Raw genomic sequence first — 16,428 nt, 5'->3', positions numbered from 1 at the left:
GCGTTGTCGGTGTGGATTGAGACGGGGATGTATTTTAGTCTCCCAAAAGGGGCTTGGTGTGTGATGTGTGATTGCCCGATCTGGAGAGTCTTTAGTCCTCTTGGATTGAGTGCAGCTCTGACAGAAGCAAAGGCACGTTGCTGACAATTTGGGCAGGTGGCTGCCATGAATCTTGCCCGATCTTGGGTAATTTTAAAGATGCTGAGCGGTGCAGGAATGTTTTGATGGTAGAAGTGGTGGCGGATCCTAGCCTGGTCAGAAAGATTCCGTAGGGAGGTTTGGAGAAGCATTGCTGAGGCATCTGCTCTAGCATTGCCTACTATAAATGCAGGAAGGGTGGTATGAGACCTTGTGTGCATGATATAGCGTGGGTGTTGTCTGTGGGACAGAAGAGAAATGAAAGGGGAAAGCAAATGCTCTAGTTGGGGTTAGAAATGTCTTTGAAAATGGAATTTTCGGCCCGCTGCACTAGGTCATAGACATGTGCCGAATCAGTGATCAAAGGAAGAGGTTCTTTGAAAGTGGAGAAGGTCCTAAGGACTGCAGTCAATTCAGCAATTTGGGCAGGGTGAGGATCCCCTGGCTTGGCTTTTGTCTCTTGAGCAATGCGGGCCCAGGGCAGTGCAGAGCAGGGTGGGAAGCAGAGCCCGGAGCCTTTGGAGGCTGCAAGGCTTAAACATCAGCCCCTGCAGCAGCCCAGATGCAGGTGCCACAGCTGCCAAGGCTGTCAAGGCCTTGAGAGCGGGCAGGTGGATTTTGCATCCCTGTGGGCTGATGGCGGCTCTGGAGCCAGGAGTGGCTGTGGCTGCAGCAGGAAGGGTGGCTGAAAGTTTCCTGCCTTGCTTTGGTGGCATGGCTGCAGGGGCCAGTGCAGTGAGAGCCCCCTCTGTGCTGGTGAGAGCTCAGCTCTTGGGGACGCGGCTGTGCCCCAGCCCAGGAGCAGCAGCAGTGGCCAGCGGCAGCAGTGGTGTCAGTGGGACCCCCTGTGCACAGGGAGCCCCAGCCGCGGGGTGGCCGTGGCAGCAGCCCCAGGGAGCTCCAGCCCCGGGATCCCGGAACAAGTGGAAATCCCAACTGTGCAAACGCTGCCTGTGCCTCTTGGGTTTTCTTTGGTTGAGGGGATTTCGAGGTACGTTAGAAGTCTCTTTTTCTCTAACTTAGCTGTCGAAGGAAGAGTTGAGAAGTATGTGCTTCACTCTCTTAAGGTTGATTTTTATATTTTGTCTAAAACATTTTTTTGCTGGCCTGCTGAGGTTTGTTCAGCAGGTCAGCTTAAGGTACTCTTTTTGCCTCTTGGGTTGGTGTTATCTTTTATATTAAAACCTGACTATACTATGTTTACAAGAATGTTTTAATACCTATTACTTAAGTTAGATAGTGACTTTCTACTTGAAACCAATATGTGAATGGTAATATCGTCTTTCATATGGATGCTAGCGAGAAGAAAGAGGAAGGACTGGGTACACCCAAATTTTTCTATCTATGTAGATAATACCAAACTCTTTCGTACAAGGTTCAAAACCTCTGTGTACAGTGCTCTAAATGTTTTCCGTTCACTTTGTGATTACTATTACTAGACTATCTAAATTGTTGTGACTTTTAATTCTTGACATAAAGGTGGTAACATGCTTTATGGGTTAAATTCAAAGGCCCAGGGGTCTTTGGCTACATGCCAGGGTCTCTGAACCCCCTGCCAGGGATTTAAAGCCCCCTGGCTGGGGCTGGAATCATTTAGGATGGTCAGGGGGAGGTCCGGGGTTCTGACAGTGCCCAAAGGAATGAGAAAGAGAAGTGAAGTTTTATAAAGAATCATTATTTATTTGCTGAACATCGGCAAACACGAGGATTTACAGAACACATTTCATTACAACAATCCTCATAACAACAACAACAACAATCTACTGTACATATTTCCATGGGATCCTATGGAGTAACAATCTTCAAAACATATTTACAAAGAACTACTAACCTAAGAACATATTTACAAAAATATCCTAACTTTTCAAACATATATACACCGCCGTAATATCTACAGCCATCATCTGCATCAGTCCTGGAAGGAAGAAAAAAGCAAAGCTGGAGTCAGCTGCCAGCACTGGGCCCAGCTGGGCCCCAAGAGCTGGGACAGGGCTGGCAGGGCTGGTGTGGCCCCAGGCAAGTGCAGGGCAGGCCAGGGCTGGTGCTTGTGGCAGCACAATCCAGGCCCCCTGCGGGCAGCGTGTCCCTGAGCGGGGCCATCCAGCCCAGCCCCAGCCTGGCGCCAGGGCAGCCACTGTGTCTGTGGGCAGGGCATGGGGAGCATCTGCCTGTCTTACTTGTGGGGCTCCATCTTCATCCAAGGACCATGGGCTCCTCCTCATCCTTCTCATCCACTTCCATCGCCTCGATGTCATCCTCCTCATCAACTTCCATCTCCTCAACCTGGTCTTCCACGTCCACCTCCATCATCTCTTCCTCATTCAGCACCATGTCCACTTCCATCGCCACCACAGTGTCTCTGTTAGTCTGCAAGAGACAGCACAATGTCACAGTGGGGTTCCTGTCCCACACCATCCATTCCCACATGGCTGCAGCCTGCTCAAGCAGGCTGCCTCCTCCCTGGAATGGCACAGTACCTCGACTGGCGCAGCAGTGCTCATCCTGCTGGGGTTGGTGCTCCAGAGCAGGCAGCAGGAAAAGCCCAGGCAGCAGCAGCAACAGCTGAGTGCTGCCGGGCAGAGCGCAGAGCGAGCGCCAACTGAGCGCTGGCAGCAGGCAGAGTGTCTGCTGTGGTGGTTTCCAGGTGCTGGACGTTCCACCTGGAACACTGTGGGAGCTGTGATGTCACAGAAGTTTCAGGGCCGCTCCACACTGGGAGGTGGGCATGGTGGAATGATGAAATCCTTGAATGGTTTGGCTTGGAAGGGACCCTAAAGATCATCTGGTTCCAAGCTGAGCAGCCTCCCAGCACAGCAGGTTGCTGCGGCCCCTGTCCAAGCTGGCCTTGGATGTTGGTGGGCATGGGGTATGCACAGCCTCTCTGCGCTGGTCCCTGTGTCAGGGACAAGCACCCTGACAGGAAAGAACTTCTTGCCATCATGGAATGGATTCCAGCTCTTGCAGTTTCATCCCATTCCCCCTTGTTCTGTCACTTCAGTTGCTGACAAAGAGTCCTCTCCCACTTCCCTGTGGGTCAGGCTGTTCCTGCAGTGTCACACATGTGGCTGAAGCTGCAGCCAGGAGAGAGAGAAGCCAAGCTGGCAGAGAGAGGAAATGGGGAAAGTGACATGAGAGATGAGAGGAGAAGGAAAAAGTAGAGACATGCAAGGCATTGGGTTGGGTGGGCTGCGGGATTCCTGCCTTTTATTAGAGGCCAGGTTCTCTGGTGCACTCAATGACTGTGTGATTGCGGCGTGTCCACAGTGAGCCCGTGTGAGCGAGCTGCACTCCCAGAGGCCGGAGCACACTTGCTTCAAGTGCTGATGAATGAGGCCAGAGATGGGTCTTTGTGTGGAACCCCAAACGCTGTGCATTGCCATGAAGAGGGTCCAGGGCCAGAGAGAAAATGAGGCTGGGGTCTGAGGGTTTCATTTGGGGGGGAGAAGGGGTGAAGCCAGGACCAGCAGGGGAGAAGAGAGAGGAGAACATTCTCTGGAGAGTAGATATAAGGAAAAAATGGCAGTTGAAGTGGGTGATAGCAACAAAACCTGCAGATTGCAAGAGGCTGCAAGTGGCCATGGGTGAGAGCCTTGCATTCAGAAGGGTTTCTCTGTTTCACCTTGGTCCCCTTTGCCCTAAGGTATTACAGTTGCAATGAGAGGCCCCTGGGTCTCCACAACTGCCCCCTTTTTGTTTTCAGGAATGAAGGCTTCTGCCATGGACTTCTGCATGCGTTGAGCAAAACTGGATAGAATAACCAAGACAATGAATACCAGAAACAAAGCCCACAAAACAGTCTTAACTAAAGGTGAAAGCCAGCCTTTCGTGCCCCAGTCTTTCAAAAGTCCAGTGAGCCAGTCGTTGTTGTCTTTCGTCTGGATCTTGTTGATTTGATCTGAGCAGCTGGACGCTCTGGTATACTGAGTCCTTATGTGAGAAGAGGTTGACAAGCGTGGCCATGGGCAAGAAATTGTGGCTTGGCTGTGGAACCACCCATGCGAAGGCATGCGGCATAGTGAGGAGCATCCAGCTTCCTGCTGAAGTGGCAACAAAAGACAGCATCCTTTGACTTTAGCTAATTTAGTAGTGGGTGGAGGCTTGGGTGGCCTGAAAGTAAAGAGATAGGGAGATTGCAATGTGAAACTTAAATTCTGGTCCCACTAAACTTTCTCTTCTGTAAGGCAAGGGTTTGAAGTCAGCTTATTAGAAGAATCCAATATCAAGGCTAGAATACAGTTTTTAGAAATGTTAAGCGATATATCCCGGATAGTGGTGTCTGAGCTCTCTTGGTGTTGGTCTGTGTGGTCCACACTGCTTAGGAGATCTTCTTCTGTCCTTCTTCTTCTTCTTTTCCAGGCTGCTGCTGTCTCTCTTAGGCTTTCATTCTGTTCTTCTGAAGGTGGCCCTGGTGTTTGCCTGGCCATTGGCAGAAGGGTTTGATGTTTTTTGCTGGGATCCATCTTGGGCGTGCTGCTGTAGAGACACAAGCATATCCTCTCCCCCAAGTAATGAATGGGAAAGGGCCCATAATTTGTTTGGATTCAGGGTCTTTGATCAAGACAGGTGGCTTTTCTTTTCACTGGCCTGCAGTGACATGAAATGCAAAATGCCTGATGACTGGGGGAGTTGGCTCCATAAATGAGGTGTTGAAAAAGTTGAGCACATCAAGGGCCTTGGCCAGGCTCTCAATGGGAGATAATATGTGGACTCCCTGTCTCTGTTGATCAAGGATCCTTTGGATGGAAGAGTGGGCCCTCTGGACTATGGACTGTCCTGTGGCAGAGTGTGGTATGGCTGTGACATGTTTTGTAGCCCACTGGTCAGAAAACGGTTGGAATCAGTGGGAGGTATTAGCAGGACCATGATCAGTTTTAATTTCCTGTGGAACAGGGAAGGTGGAAAAGGCTAAAAAGGAACGTTTTATAGCATCTTTTGATTTCTCACCAGCATGGGCAAAGGCGAAAACTGCAGCGTTGTCGGTGTGGATAGAGACGGGGATGTATTTTAGTCTCCCAAAAGGGGCTTGGTGTGTGATGTGAGATTGCCCGATCTGGAGAGTCTTTAGTCCTCTTGGATTGAGTGCAGTTCTGACAGAAGCAAAGGCACGTTGCTGACAATTTGGGCAGGTGTTTGCCATGGATCTTGGGTAATTTTAAAGATGCTGAGCGGTGCAGGAATGTTTTGATGGTGGAAGTGGTGGCGGATCCTAGCCTGTTCAAAAACATTCCGTGGGGAAGATTGGACAACCCTTGCTGAGGCATCTGCTCTAACATTGCCTACTATGAACCCAGGAAGGGTGGTATGAGGCCTTGTGTGCATGATATAGCGTGGGTGTTGTCTGTGGGACAAAAGAGAAATGAAAGGGGAAAGCAAATGCTCTAGTTGGGGTTAGAAATGTCTTTGAAAATGGAATTTTCAGCCCGCTGCACTAGGCCATAGACATCTGCCGAATCAGTGATCAAACGAATAGGTTCTCTGAAAGTGGAGAAGATCCTAAGGACTGCAGTCAATTCAGCAATTTGGGCAGGGTGAGGATCCCCTGGCTTGGCTTTTGTCTCTTGAGCAATGCGGAGCCACGGCAGTGCAGAGCAGGGTGGGAAGCAGAGCCCGGAGCCTTTGGAGGCTGCAAGCCTTAAACATCAGCCCCTGCAGCAGCCCAGATGCAGGTGCCACAGTTGCCAAGGCTGTCAAGGCCTTGAGAGCGGGCAGGTGGATTTTGCATCCCTGTGGGCTGATGGCGGCTCTGGAGCCAGGAGTGGCTGTGGCTGCAGCAGGAAGGGTGGCTGAAAGTTTCCTGCCTTGCTTTGGTGGCATGGCTGCAGGGGCCAGTGCAGTGAGAGCCCCCTCTGTGCTGGTGAGAGCTCAGCTCTTGGGGACGCGGCTGTGCCCCAGCCCAGGAGCAGCAGCAGCAGTGGCCAGCGGCAGCAGTGGTGTCAGTGGGACCCCCTGTGCACAGGGACCCCCAGGCGCGGGGTGGCCGTGGCAGCAGCCCCAGGGAGCTCCAGCCCCGGGATCCCGGAACAAGTGGAAATCCCAACTGTGCAAACGCTGCCCGTGCCCAAAGGAATGACAAAGAGAAGTGAGGTTTTAAAAAGAAGCCGTATTTATTTGCCAAAGATTGCCAAACTCTAGGATTTACAGAACACCTTTCATTACAACAATCCTTATAACAACAACAACAACAATAACAATCTACAGGATTTATTTACCTGGGATCCTATGGACTAACAATCTTCAAAACATATTTACAGAGAACTATTAACCTAAGAACATATTTACAAAAATATCCTAACTTTTCAAACATATATACACAGGCGTAATACGTACGGCCATCATCTCCAGCAGTCCTGGAAGGAAGAGAGAAGCAAAGCTGGAGTCTGCTGCCAGCCCTGGGCCCAGCTGGGCTGGGAGCTGGGCCCCAGGAACTGGGACAGGACTGGCAGGGCTGGTGTGGCCCCAGGCAAGTGCAGGGCCGGCCAGGGCTGGTGCTTGTGGCAGCACAATCCAGGCCCCCTGCGGGCAGCGTGTCCCTGAGCGGGGCCATCCAGCCCAGCCCCAGCCTGGCGTCAGGGCAGCCACTGTGTCTGTGGGCATGGCATGGGGAGCATCTGCCTGTCTTACTTGTGGGGCTCCATCTTCATCCAAGGACCATGGGCTCCTCCTCATCCTTCTCATCCACTTCCATCTCCTCGATGTCATCCTCCTCATCAACTTCCATCTCTTCAACCTGCTCTTCCACATCCACCTGCATCCTTTCTTCCTCATCCTGCACCATGTCCACTTGCATCTCCTCCACAGTGTCTCTGTTAGTCTGCAAGAGACAGCACAATGTCAGAGTGGGGTTCCTGTCCCACACCATCCATTCCTACATGGCTGCATCCTGCTCAAGCAGGCTGCCCCCTCCCTGGAATGGCACAGTACCTCCACTGGCGCAGCAGTGCTCATCCTGCTGGGGTTGGTGCTCCAGAGCAGGCAGCAGGAAAAGGCCAGGCAGCAGCAGCAACAGCTGAGTGCTGACGGGCAGAGCGCAGAGCGAGCGCCAACTGAGCGCTGGCAGCAGGCAGAGTGTCTGCTGTGGTGGTTTCCAGGTGCTGGACGTTCCACCTGGAACACTGTGGGAGCTGTGATGTCACAGAAGTTTCAGGGCCGCTCCACACTGGGAGGTGGGCATGGTGGAATGATGAAATCCTTGAATGGTTTGGCTTGGAAGGGACCCTAAAGATCATCTGGTTCCAAGCTGAGCAGCCTCCCAGCACAGCAGGTTGCTGCGGCCCCTGTCCAAGCTGGCCTTGGATGTTGGTGGGCATGGGGTATGCACAGGCTCTCTGCGCTGGTCCCTGTGTCAGGGACAAGCACCCTGACAGGAAAGAACTTCTTGCCATCATGGAATGGATTCCAGCTCTTGCAGTTTCATCCCATTCCCCCTTGTTCTGTCACTTCAGTTGCTGACAAAGAGTCCTCTCCCACTTCCCTGTGGGTCAGGCTGTTCCTGCAGTGTCACACATGTGGCTGAAGCTGCAGCCAGGAGAGAGAGAAGCCAAGCTGGCAGAGAGAGGAAATGGGGAAAGTGACATGAGAGATGAGAGAAGAAGGAAAAAGTAGAGACATGCAAGGCATTGGGTTGGGTGGGCTGCGGGATTCATGCCTTTTATTAGAGGCCAGGTTCTCTGGTGCACTCAATGACTGTGTGATTGCGGCGTGTCCACAGTGAGCCCGTGTGAGCGAGCTGCACTCCCAGAGGCCGGAGCACACTTGCTTCAAGTGCTGATGAATGAGGCCAGAGATGGGTCTTTGTGTGGAACCCCAAACGCTGTGCATTGCCATGAAGAGGGTCCAGGGCCAGAGAGAAAATGAGGCTGGGGTCTGAGGGTTTCATTCGGGGGGGAGAAGGGGTGAAGCCAGGACCAGCAGGGGAGAAGAGAGAGGAGAACATTCTCTGGAGAGTAGATATAAGGAAAAAATGGCAGTTGAAGTGGGTGATAGCAACAAAACCTGCAGATTGCAAGAGGCTGCAAGTGGCCATGGGTGAGAGCCTTGCATTCAGAGGGGTTTCTCTGTTTCACCTTGGTCCCCTTTGCCCTAAGGTATTACAGTTCAATGGCAGGCCCCTGGGTCTCCACAACTGCCCCCTTTTTGTTTTCAGGAATGAAGGCTTCTGCCATGGACTTCTGCATGCGTTGAGCAAAACTGGATAGAATAACCAAGACAATGAATACCAGAAACAAAGCCCACAAAACAGTCTTAACTAAAGGTGAAAGCCAGCCTTTCGTGCCCCAGTCTTTCAAAAGTCCAGTGAGCCAGTCGTTGTTGTCTTTCGTCTGGATCTTGTTGATTTGATCTGAGCAGCTGGACGCTCTGGTATACTGAGTCCTTATGTGAGAAGAGGTTGACAAGCGTGGCCATGGGCAAGAAATTGTGGCTTGGCTGTGGAACCACCCATGCGAAGGCATGCGGCATAGTGAGGAGCATCCAGCTTCCTGCTGAAGTGGCAACAAAAGACAGCATCCTTTGACTTTAGCTAATTTAGTAGTGGGTGGAGGCTTGGGTGGCCTGAAAGTAAAGAGATAGGGAGATTGCAATGTGAAACTGAAATTCTGGTCCCACTAAACTTTCTCTTCTGTAAGGCAAGGGTTTGAAGTCAGCTTATTAGAAGAATCCAATATCAAGGCTAGAATACAGTTTTTAGAAATGTTAAGCGATATATCCCGGATAGTGGTGTCTGAGCTCTCTTGGTGTTGGTCTGTGTGGTCCACACTGCTTAGGAGATCTTCTTCTGTCCTTCTTCTTCTTCTTTTCCAGGCTGCTGCTGTCTCTCTTAGGCTTTCATTCTGTTCTTCTGAAGGTGGCCCTGGTGTTTGCCTGGCCATTGGCAGAAGGGTTTGATGTTTTTTGCTGGGATCCATCTTGGGCGTGCTGCTGTAGAGACACAAGCATATCCTCTCCCCCAAGTAATGAATGGGAAAGGGCCCATAATTTGTTTGGATTCAGGGTCTTTGATCAAGACAGGTGGCTTTTCTTTTCACTGGCCTGCAGTGACATGAAATGCAAAATGCCTGATGACTGGGGGAGTTGGCTCCATAAATGAGGTGTTGAAAAAGTTGAGCACATCAAGGGCCTTGGCCAGGCTCTCAATGGGAGATAATATGTGGACTCCCTGTCTCTGTTGATCAAGGATCCTTTGGATGGAAGAGTGGGCCCTCTGGACTATGGACTGTCCTGTGGCAGAGTGTGGTATGGCTGTGACATGTTTTGTAGCCCACTGGTCAGAAAACGGTTGGAATCAGTGGGAGGTATTAGCAGGACCATGATCAGTTTTAATTTCCTGTGGAACAGGGAAGGTGGAAAAGGCTAAAAAGGAACGTTTTATAGCATCTTTTGATTTCTCACCAGCATGGGCAAAGGCGAAAACTGCAGCGTTGTCGGTGTGGATAGAGACGGGGATGTATTTTAGTCTCCCAAAAGGGGCTTGGTGTGTGATGTGAGATTGCCCGATCTGGAGAGTCTTTAGTCCTCTTGGATTGAGTGCAGCTCTGACAGAAGCAAAGGCACGTTGCTGACAATTTGGGCAGGTGTTTGCCATGGATCTTGGGTAATTTTAAAGATGCTGAGCGGTGCAGGAATGTTTTGATGGTGGAAGTGGTGGCGGATCCTAGCCTGTTCAAAAACATTCCGTGGGGAAGATTGGACAACCCTTGCTGAGGCATCTGCTCTAACATTGCCTACTATGAACCCAGGAAGGGTGGTATGAGGCCTTGTGTGCATGATATAGCGTGGGTGTTGTCTGTGGGACAAAAGAGAAATGAAAGGGGAAAGCAAATGCTCTAGTTGGGGTTAGAAATGTCTTTGAAAATGGAATTTTCAGCCCGCTGCACTAGGCCATAGACATCTGCCGAATCAGTGATCAAACGAATAGGTTCTCTGAAAGTGGAGAAGATCCTAAGGACTGCAGTCAATTCAGCAATTTGGGCAGGGTGAGGATCCCCTGGCTTGGCTTTTGTCTCTTGAGCAATGCGGAGCCACGGCAGTGCAGAGCAGGGTGGGAAGCAGAGCCCGGAGCCTTTGGAGGCTGCAAGCCTTAAACATCAGCCCCTGCAGCAGCCCAGATGCAGGTGCCACAGTTGCCAAGGCTGTCAAGGCCTTGAGAGCGGGCAGGTGGATTTTGCATCCCTGTGGGCTGATGGCGGCTCTGGAGCCAGGAGTGGCTGTGGCTGCAGCAGGAAGGGTGGCTGAAAGTTTCCTGCCTTGCTTTGGTGGCATGGCTGCAGGGGCCAGTGCAGTGAGAGCCCCCTCTGTGCTGGTGAGAGCTCAGCTCTTGGGGACGCGGCTGTGCCCCAGCCCAGGAGCAGCAGCAGCAGTGGCCAGCGGCAGCAGTGGTGTCAGTGGGACCCCCTGTGCACAGGGACCCCCAGGCGCGGGGTGGCCGTGGCAGCAGCCCCAGGGAGCTCCAGCCCCGGGATCCCGGAACAAGTGGAAATCCCAACTGTGCAAACGCTGCCCGTGCCCAAAGGAATGACAAAGAGAAGTGAGGTTTTAAAAAGAAGCCGTATTTATTTGCCAAAGATTGCCAAACTCTAGGATTTACAGAACACCTTTCATTACAACAATCCTTATAACAACAACAACAACAATAACAATCTACAGGATTTATTTACCTGGGATCCTATGGACTAACAATCTTCAAAACATATTTACAGAGAACTATTAACCTAAGAACATATTTACAAAAATATCCTAACTTTTCAAACATATATACACAGGCGTAATACGTACGGCCATCATCTCCAGCAGTCCTGGAAGGAAGAGAGAAGCAAAGCTGGAGTCTGCTGCCAGCCCTGGGCCCAGCTGGGCTGGGAGCTGGGCCCCAGGAACTGGGACAGGACTGGCAGGGCTGGTGTGGCCCCAGGCAAGTGCAGGGCCGGCCAGGGCTGGTGCTTGTGGCAGCACAATCCAGGCCCCCTGCGGGCAGCGTGTCCCTGAGCGGGGCCATCCAGCCCAGCCCCAGCCTGGCGTCAGGGCAGCCACTGTGTCTGTGGGCATGGCATGGGGAGCATCTGCCTGTCTTACTTGTGGGGCTCCATCTTCATCCAAGGACCATGGGCTCCTCCTCATCCTTCTCATCCACTTCCATCTCCTCGATGTCATCCTCCTCATCAACTTCCATCTCTTCAACCTGCTCTTCCACATCCACCTGCATCCTTTCTTCCTCATCCTGCACCATGTCCACTTGCATCTCCTCCACAGTGTCTCTGTTAGTCTGCAAGAGACAGCACAATGTCACAGTGGGGTTCCTGTCCCACACCATCCATTCCTACATGGCTGCATCCTGCTCAAGCAGGCTGCCCCCTCCCTGGAATGGCACAGTACCTCCACTGGCGCAGCAGTGCTCATCCTGCTGGGGTTGGTGCTCCAGAGCAGGCAGCAGGAAAAGGCCAGGCAGCAGCAGCAACAGCTGAGTGCTGACGGGCAGAGCGCAGAGCGAGCGCCAACTGAGCGCTGGCAGCAGGCAGAGTGTCTGCTGTGGTGGTTTCCAGGTGCTGGACGTTCCACCTGGAACACTGTGGGAGCTGTGATGTCACAGAAGTTTCAGGGCCGCTCCACACTGGGAGGTGGGCATGGTGGAATGATGAAATCCTTGAATGGTTTGGCTTGGAAGGGACCCTAAAGATCATCTGGTTCCAAGCTGAGCAGCCTCCCAGCACAGCAGGTTGCTGCGGCCCCTGTCCAAGCTGGCCTTGGATGTTGGTGGGCATGGGGTATGCACAGGCTCTCTGCGCTGGTCCCTGTGTCAGGGACAAGCACCCTGACAGGAAAGAACTTCTTGCCATCATGGAATGGATTCCAGCTCTTGCAGTTTCATCCCATTCCCCCTTGTTCTGTCACTTCAGTTGCTGACAAAGAGTCCTCTCCCACTTCCCTGTGGGTCAGGCTGTTCCTGCAGTGTCACACATGTGGCTGAAGCTGCAGCCAGGAGAGAGAGAAGCCAAGCTGGCAGAGAGAGGAAATGGGGAAAGTGACATGAGAGATGAGAGAAGAAGGAAAAAGTAGAGACATGCAAGGCATTGGGTTGGGTGGGCTGCGGGATTCATGCCTTTTATTAGAGGCCAGGTTCTCTGGTGCACTCAATGACTGTGTGATTGCGGCGTGTCCACAGTGAGCCCGTGTGAGCGAGCTGCACTCCCAGAGGCCGGAGCACACTTGCTTCAAGTGCTGATGAATGAGGCCAGAGATGGGTCTTTGTGTGGAACCCCAAACGCTGTGCATTGCCATGAAGAGGGTCCAGGGCCAGAGAGAAAATGAGGCTGGGGTCTGAGGGTTTCATTCGGGGGGGAGAAGGGGTGAAGCCAGGACCAGCAGGGGAGAAGAGAGAGGAGAACATTCTCTGGAGAGTAGATATAAGGAAAAAATGGCAGTTGAAGTGGGTGATAGCAACAAAACCTGCAGATTGCAAGAGGCTGCAAGTGGCCATGGGTGAGAGCCTTGCATTCAGAGGGGTTTCTCTGTTTCACCTTGGTCCCCTTTGCCCTAAGGTATTACAGTTCAATGGCAGGCCCCTGGGTCTCCACAACTGCCCCCTTTTTGTTTTCAGGAATGAAGGCTTCTGCCATGGACTTCTGCATGCGTTGAGCAAAACTGGATAGAATAACCAAGACAATGAATACCAGAAACAAAGCCCACAAAACAGTCTTAACTAAAGGTGAAAGCCAGCCTTTCGTGCCCCAGTCTTTCAAAAGTCCAGTGAGCCAGTCGTTGTTGTCTTTCGTCTGGATCTTGTTGATTTGATCTGAGCAGCTGGACGCTCTGGTATACTGAGTCCTTATGTGAGAAGAGGTTGACAAGCGTGGCCATGGGCAAGAAATTGTGGCTTGGCTGTGGAACCACCCATGCGAAGGCATGCGGCATAGTGAGGAGCATCCAGCTTCCTGCTGAAGTGGCAACAAAAGACAGCATCCTTTGACTTTAGCTAATTTAGTAGTGGGTGGAGGCTTGGGTGGCCTGAAAGTAAAGAGATAGGGAGATTGCAATGTGAAACTGAAATTCTGGTCCCACTAAACTTTCTCTTCTGTAAGGCAAGGGTTTGAAGTCAGCTTATTAGAAGAATCCAATATCAAGGCTAGAATACAGTTTTTAGAAATGTTAAGCGATATATCCCGGATAGTGGTGTCTGAGCTCTCTTGGTGTTGGTCTGTGTGGTCCACACTGCTTAGGAGATCTTCTTCTGTCCTTCTTCTTCTTCTTTTCCAGGCTGCTGCTGTCTCTCTTAGGCTTTCATTCTGTTCTTCTGAAGGTGGCCCTGGTGTTTGCCTGGCCATTGGCAGAAGGGTTTGATGTTTTTTGCTGGGATCCATCTTGGGCGTGCTGCTGTAGAGACACAAGCATATCCTCTCCCCCAAGTAATGAATGGGAAAGGGCCCATAATTTGTTTGGATTCAGGGTCTTTGATCAAGACAGGTGGCTTTTCTTTTCACTGGCCTGCAGTGACATGAAATGCAAAATGCCTGATGACTGGGGGAGTTGGCTCCATAAATGAGGTGTTGAAAAAGTTGAGCACATCAAGGGCCTTGGCCAGGCTCTCAATGGGAGATAATATGTGGACTCCCTGTCTCTGTTGATCAAGGATCCTTTGGATGGAAGAGTGGGCCCTCTGGACTATGGACTGTCCTGTGGCAGAGTGTGGTATGGCTGTGACATGTTTTGTAGCCCACTGGTCAGAAAATGGTTGGAATCAGTGGGAGGTATTAGCAGGACCATGATCAGTTTTAATTTCCTGTGGAACAGGGAAGGTGGAAAAGGCTAAAAAGGAACGTTTTATAGCATCTTTTGATTTCTCACCAGCATGGGCAAAGGCGAAAACTGCAGCGTTGTCAGTGTGGATTGAGACGGGGATGTATTTTAGTCTCCCAAAAGGGGCTTGGTGTGTGATGTGAGATTGCCCGATCTGGAGAGTCTTTAGTCCTCTTGGATTGAGTGCAGCTCTGACAGAAGCAAAGGCACGTTGCTGACAATTTGGGCAGGTGTTTGCCATGGATCTTGGGTAATTTTAAAGATGCTGAGCGGTGCAGGAATGTTTTGATGGTGGAAGTGGTGGCGGATCCTAGCCTGTTCAAAAACATTCCGTGGGGAAGATTGGACAACCCTTGCTGAGGCATCTGCTCTAACATTGCCTACTATGAACCCAGGAAGGGTGGTATGAGGCCTTGTGTGCATGATATAGCGTGGGTGTTGTCTGTGGGACAAAAGAGAAATGAAAGGGGAAAGCAAATGCTCTAGTTGGGGTTAGAAATGTCTTTGAAAATGGAATTTTCAGCCCGCTGCACTAGGCCATAGACATCTGCTGAATCAGTGATCAAACGAATAGGTTCTCTGAAAGTGGAGAAGATCCTAAGGACTGCAGTCAATTCAGCAATTTGGGCAGGGTGAGGATCCCCTGGCTTGGCTTTTGTCTCTTGAGCAATGCGGGCCCAGGGCAGTGCAGGGCAGGGTGGGAAGCAGAGCCCGGAGCCTTTGGAGGCTGCAAGCCTTAAACATCAGCCCCTGCAGCAGCCCAGATGCAGGTGCCACAGTTGCCAAGGCTGTCAAGGCCTTGAGAGCGGGCAGGTGGATTTTGCATCCCTGTGGGCTGATGGCGGCTCTGGAGCCAGGAGTGGCTGTGGCTGCAGCAGGAAGGGTGGCTGAAAGTTTCCTGCCTTGCTTTGGTGGCATGGCTGCAGGGGCCAGTGCAGTGAGAGCCCCCTCTGTGCTGGTGAGAGCTCAGCTCTTGGGGACGCGGCTGTGCCCCAGCCCAGGAGCAGCAGCAGCAGTGGCCAGCGGCAGCAGTGGTGTCAGTGGGACCCCCTGTGCACAGGGAGCCCCAGCCGCGGGGTGGCCGTGGCAGCAGCCCCAGGGAGCTCCAGCCCCGGGATCCCGGAACAAGTGGAAATCCCAACTGTGCAAACGCTGCCCGTGCCCAAAGGAATGACAAAGAGAAATGAGGTTTTAAAAAGAAGCCGTATTTATTTGCCAAAGATTGCCAAACTCTAGGATTTACAGAACACCTTTCATTACAACAATCCTTATAACAACAACAACAACAATAACAATCTACAGGATTTATTTACATGGGATCCTATGGACTAACAATCTTCAAAACATATTTACAGAGAACTACTAACCTAAGAACATATTTACAAAAATCTTCTAACTATTCAAACATATATACACAGGTGTAATATGTACGGCAATCATCTCCAGCAGTCCTGGAAGGAAGAGAGAAGCAAAGCTGGAGTCTGCTGCCAGCCCTGGGCCCAGCTGGGCTGGGAGCTGGGCCCCAGGAACTGGGACAGGACTGGCAGGGCTGGTGTGGCCCCAGGCAAGTGCAGGGCCGGCCAGGGCTGGTGCTTGTGGCAGCACAATCCAGGCCCCCTGCGGGCAGCGTGTCCCTGAGCGGGGCCATCCAGCCCAGCCCCAGCCTGGCGTCAGGGCAGCCACTGTGTCTGTGGGCAGGGCATGGGGAGCATCTGCCTGTCTTACTTGTGGGGCTCCATCTTCATCCAAGGACCATGGGCTCCTCCTCATCCTTCTCATCCACTTCCATCTCCTCGATGTCATCCTCCTCATCAACTTCCATCTCTTCAACCTGCTCTTCCACATCCACCTGCATCCTTTCTTCCTCATCCTGCACCATGTCCACTTGCATCGCCACCACAGTGTCTCTGTTAGTCTGCAAGAGACAGCACAATGTCACAGTGGGGTTCCTGTCCCACACCATCCATTGCCACGTGGCTGCAGCCTGCTCAAGCACGCTGCCTCCTCCCTGAAATGGCACAGTACCTCTACTGGCGCAGCAGTGCTCATCCTGCTGGGATTGGTGCTCCAGAGCAGGCAGCAGGAAAAGGCCAGGCAGCAGCAGCAACAGCTGAGTGCTGACGGGCAGAGCGCAGAGCAAGCGCCAACTGAGCGCTGGCAGCAGGCAGAGTGTCTGCTGTGGTGGTTTCCAGGTGCTGGACGTTCCACCTGGAACACTGTGGGAGCTGTGATGTCACAGAAGTTTCAGGGCCGCTCCACACTGGGAGGTGGGCATGGTGGAATGATGAAATCCTTGAATGGTTTGGCTTGGAAGGGACCCTAAAGATCATCTGGTTGCAAGCTGAGCAGCCTCCCAGCACAGCAGGTTGCTGCGGCCCCTGTCCAAGCTGGCCTTGGATGTTGGTGGGCATGGGGTATGCACAGGCTCTCTGCGCTGGTCCCTATGTCAGGGACAAGCACCCTGACAGGAAAGAACTTCTTGCCATCATGGAATGGATTCCAGCTCTT

General features: G+C 52.0%; 1 long non-coding RNA gene across 1 annotated transcript; it reads right to left on the bottom strand.

Moving 5' to 3' along the window:
* Nucleotides 1–15,132: 15,132 nt before the first annotated feature.
* LOC135299905 (uncharacterized) lies at nt 15,133–16,051 on the bottom strand. The gene is made up of 3 exons (XR_010361743.1): nt 15,946–16,051; nt 15,646–15,835; nt 15,133–15,371 (listed from the first exon to the last, which is right to left on the bottom strand). It is a non-coding gene; the product is annotated as an uncharacterized LOC135299905 (long non-coding RNA).
* Between the last annotated feature and the right edge of the window lie 377 nt (nt 16,052–16,428).

Source organism: Passer domesticus, chromosome 4 (assembly GCF_036417665.1).
Source record: "Passer domesticus isolate bPasDom1 chromosome 4, bPasDom1.hap1, whole genome shotgun sequence".
NCBI classification, from domain to species: domain Eukaryota; kingdom Metazoa; phylum Chordata; class Aves; order Passeriformes; family Passeridae; genus Passer; species Passer domesticus.
Note: the sequence above shows the minus strand (reverse complement) of the source record. Positions and strands in the feature narration are given on the sequence as shown.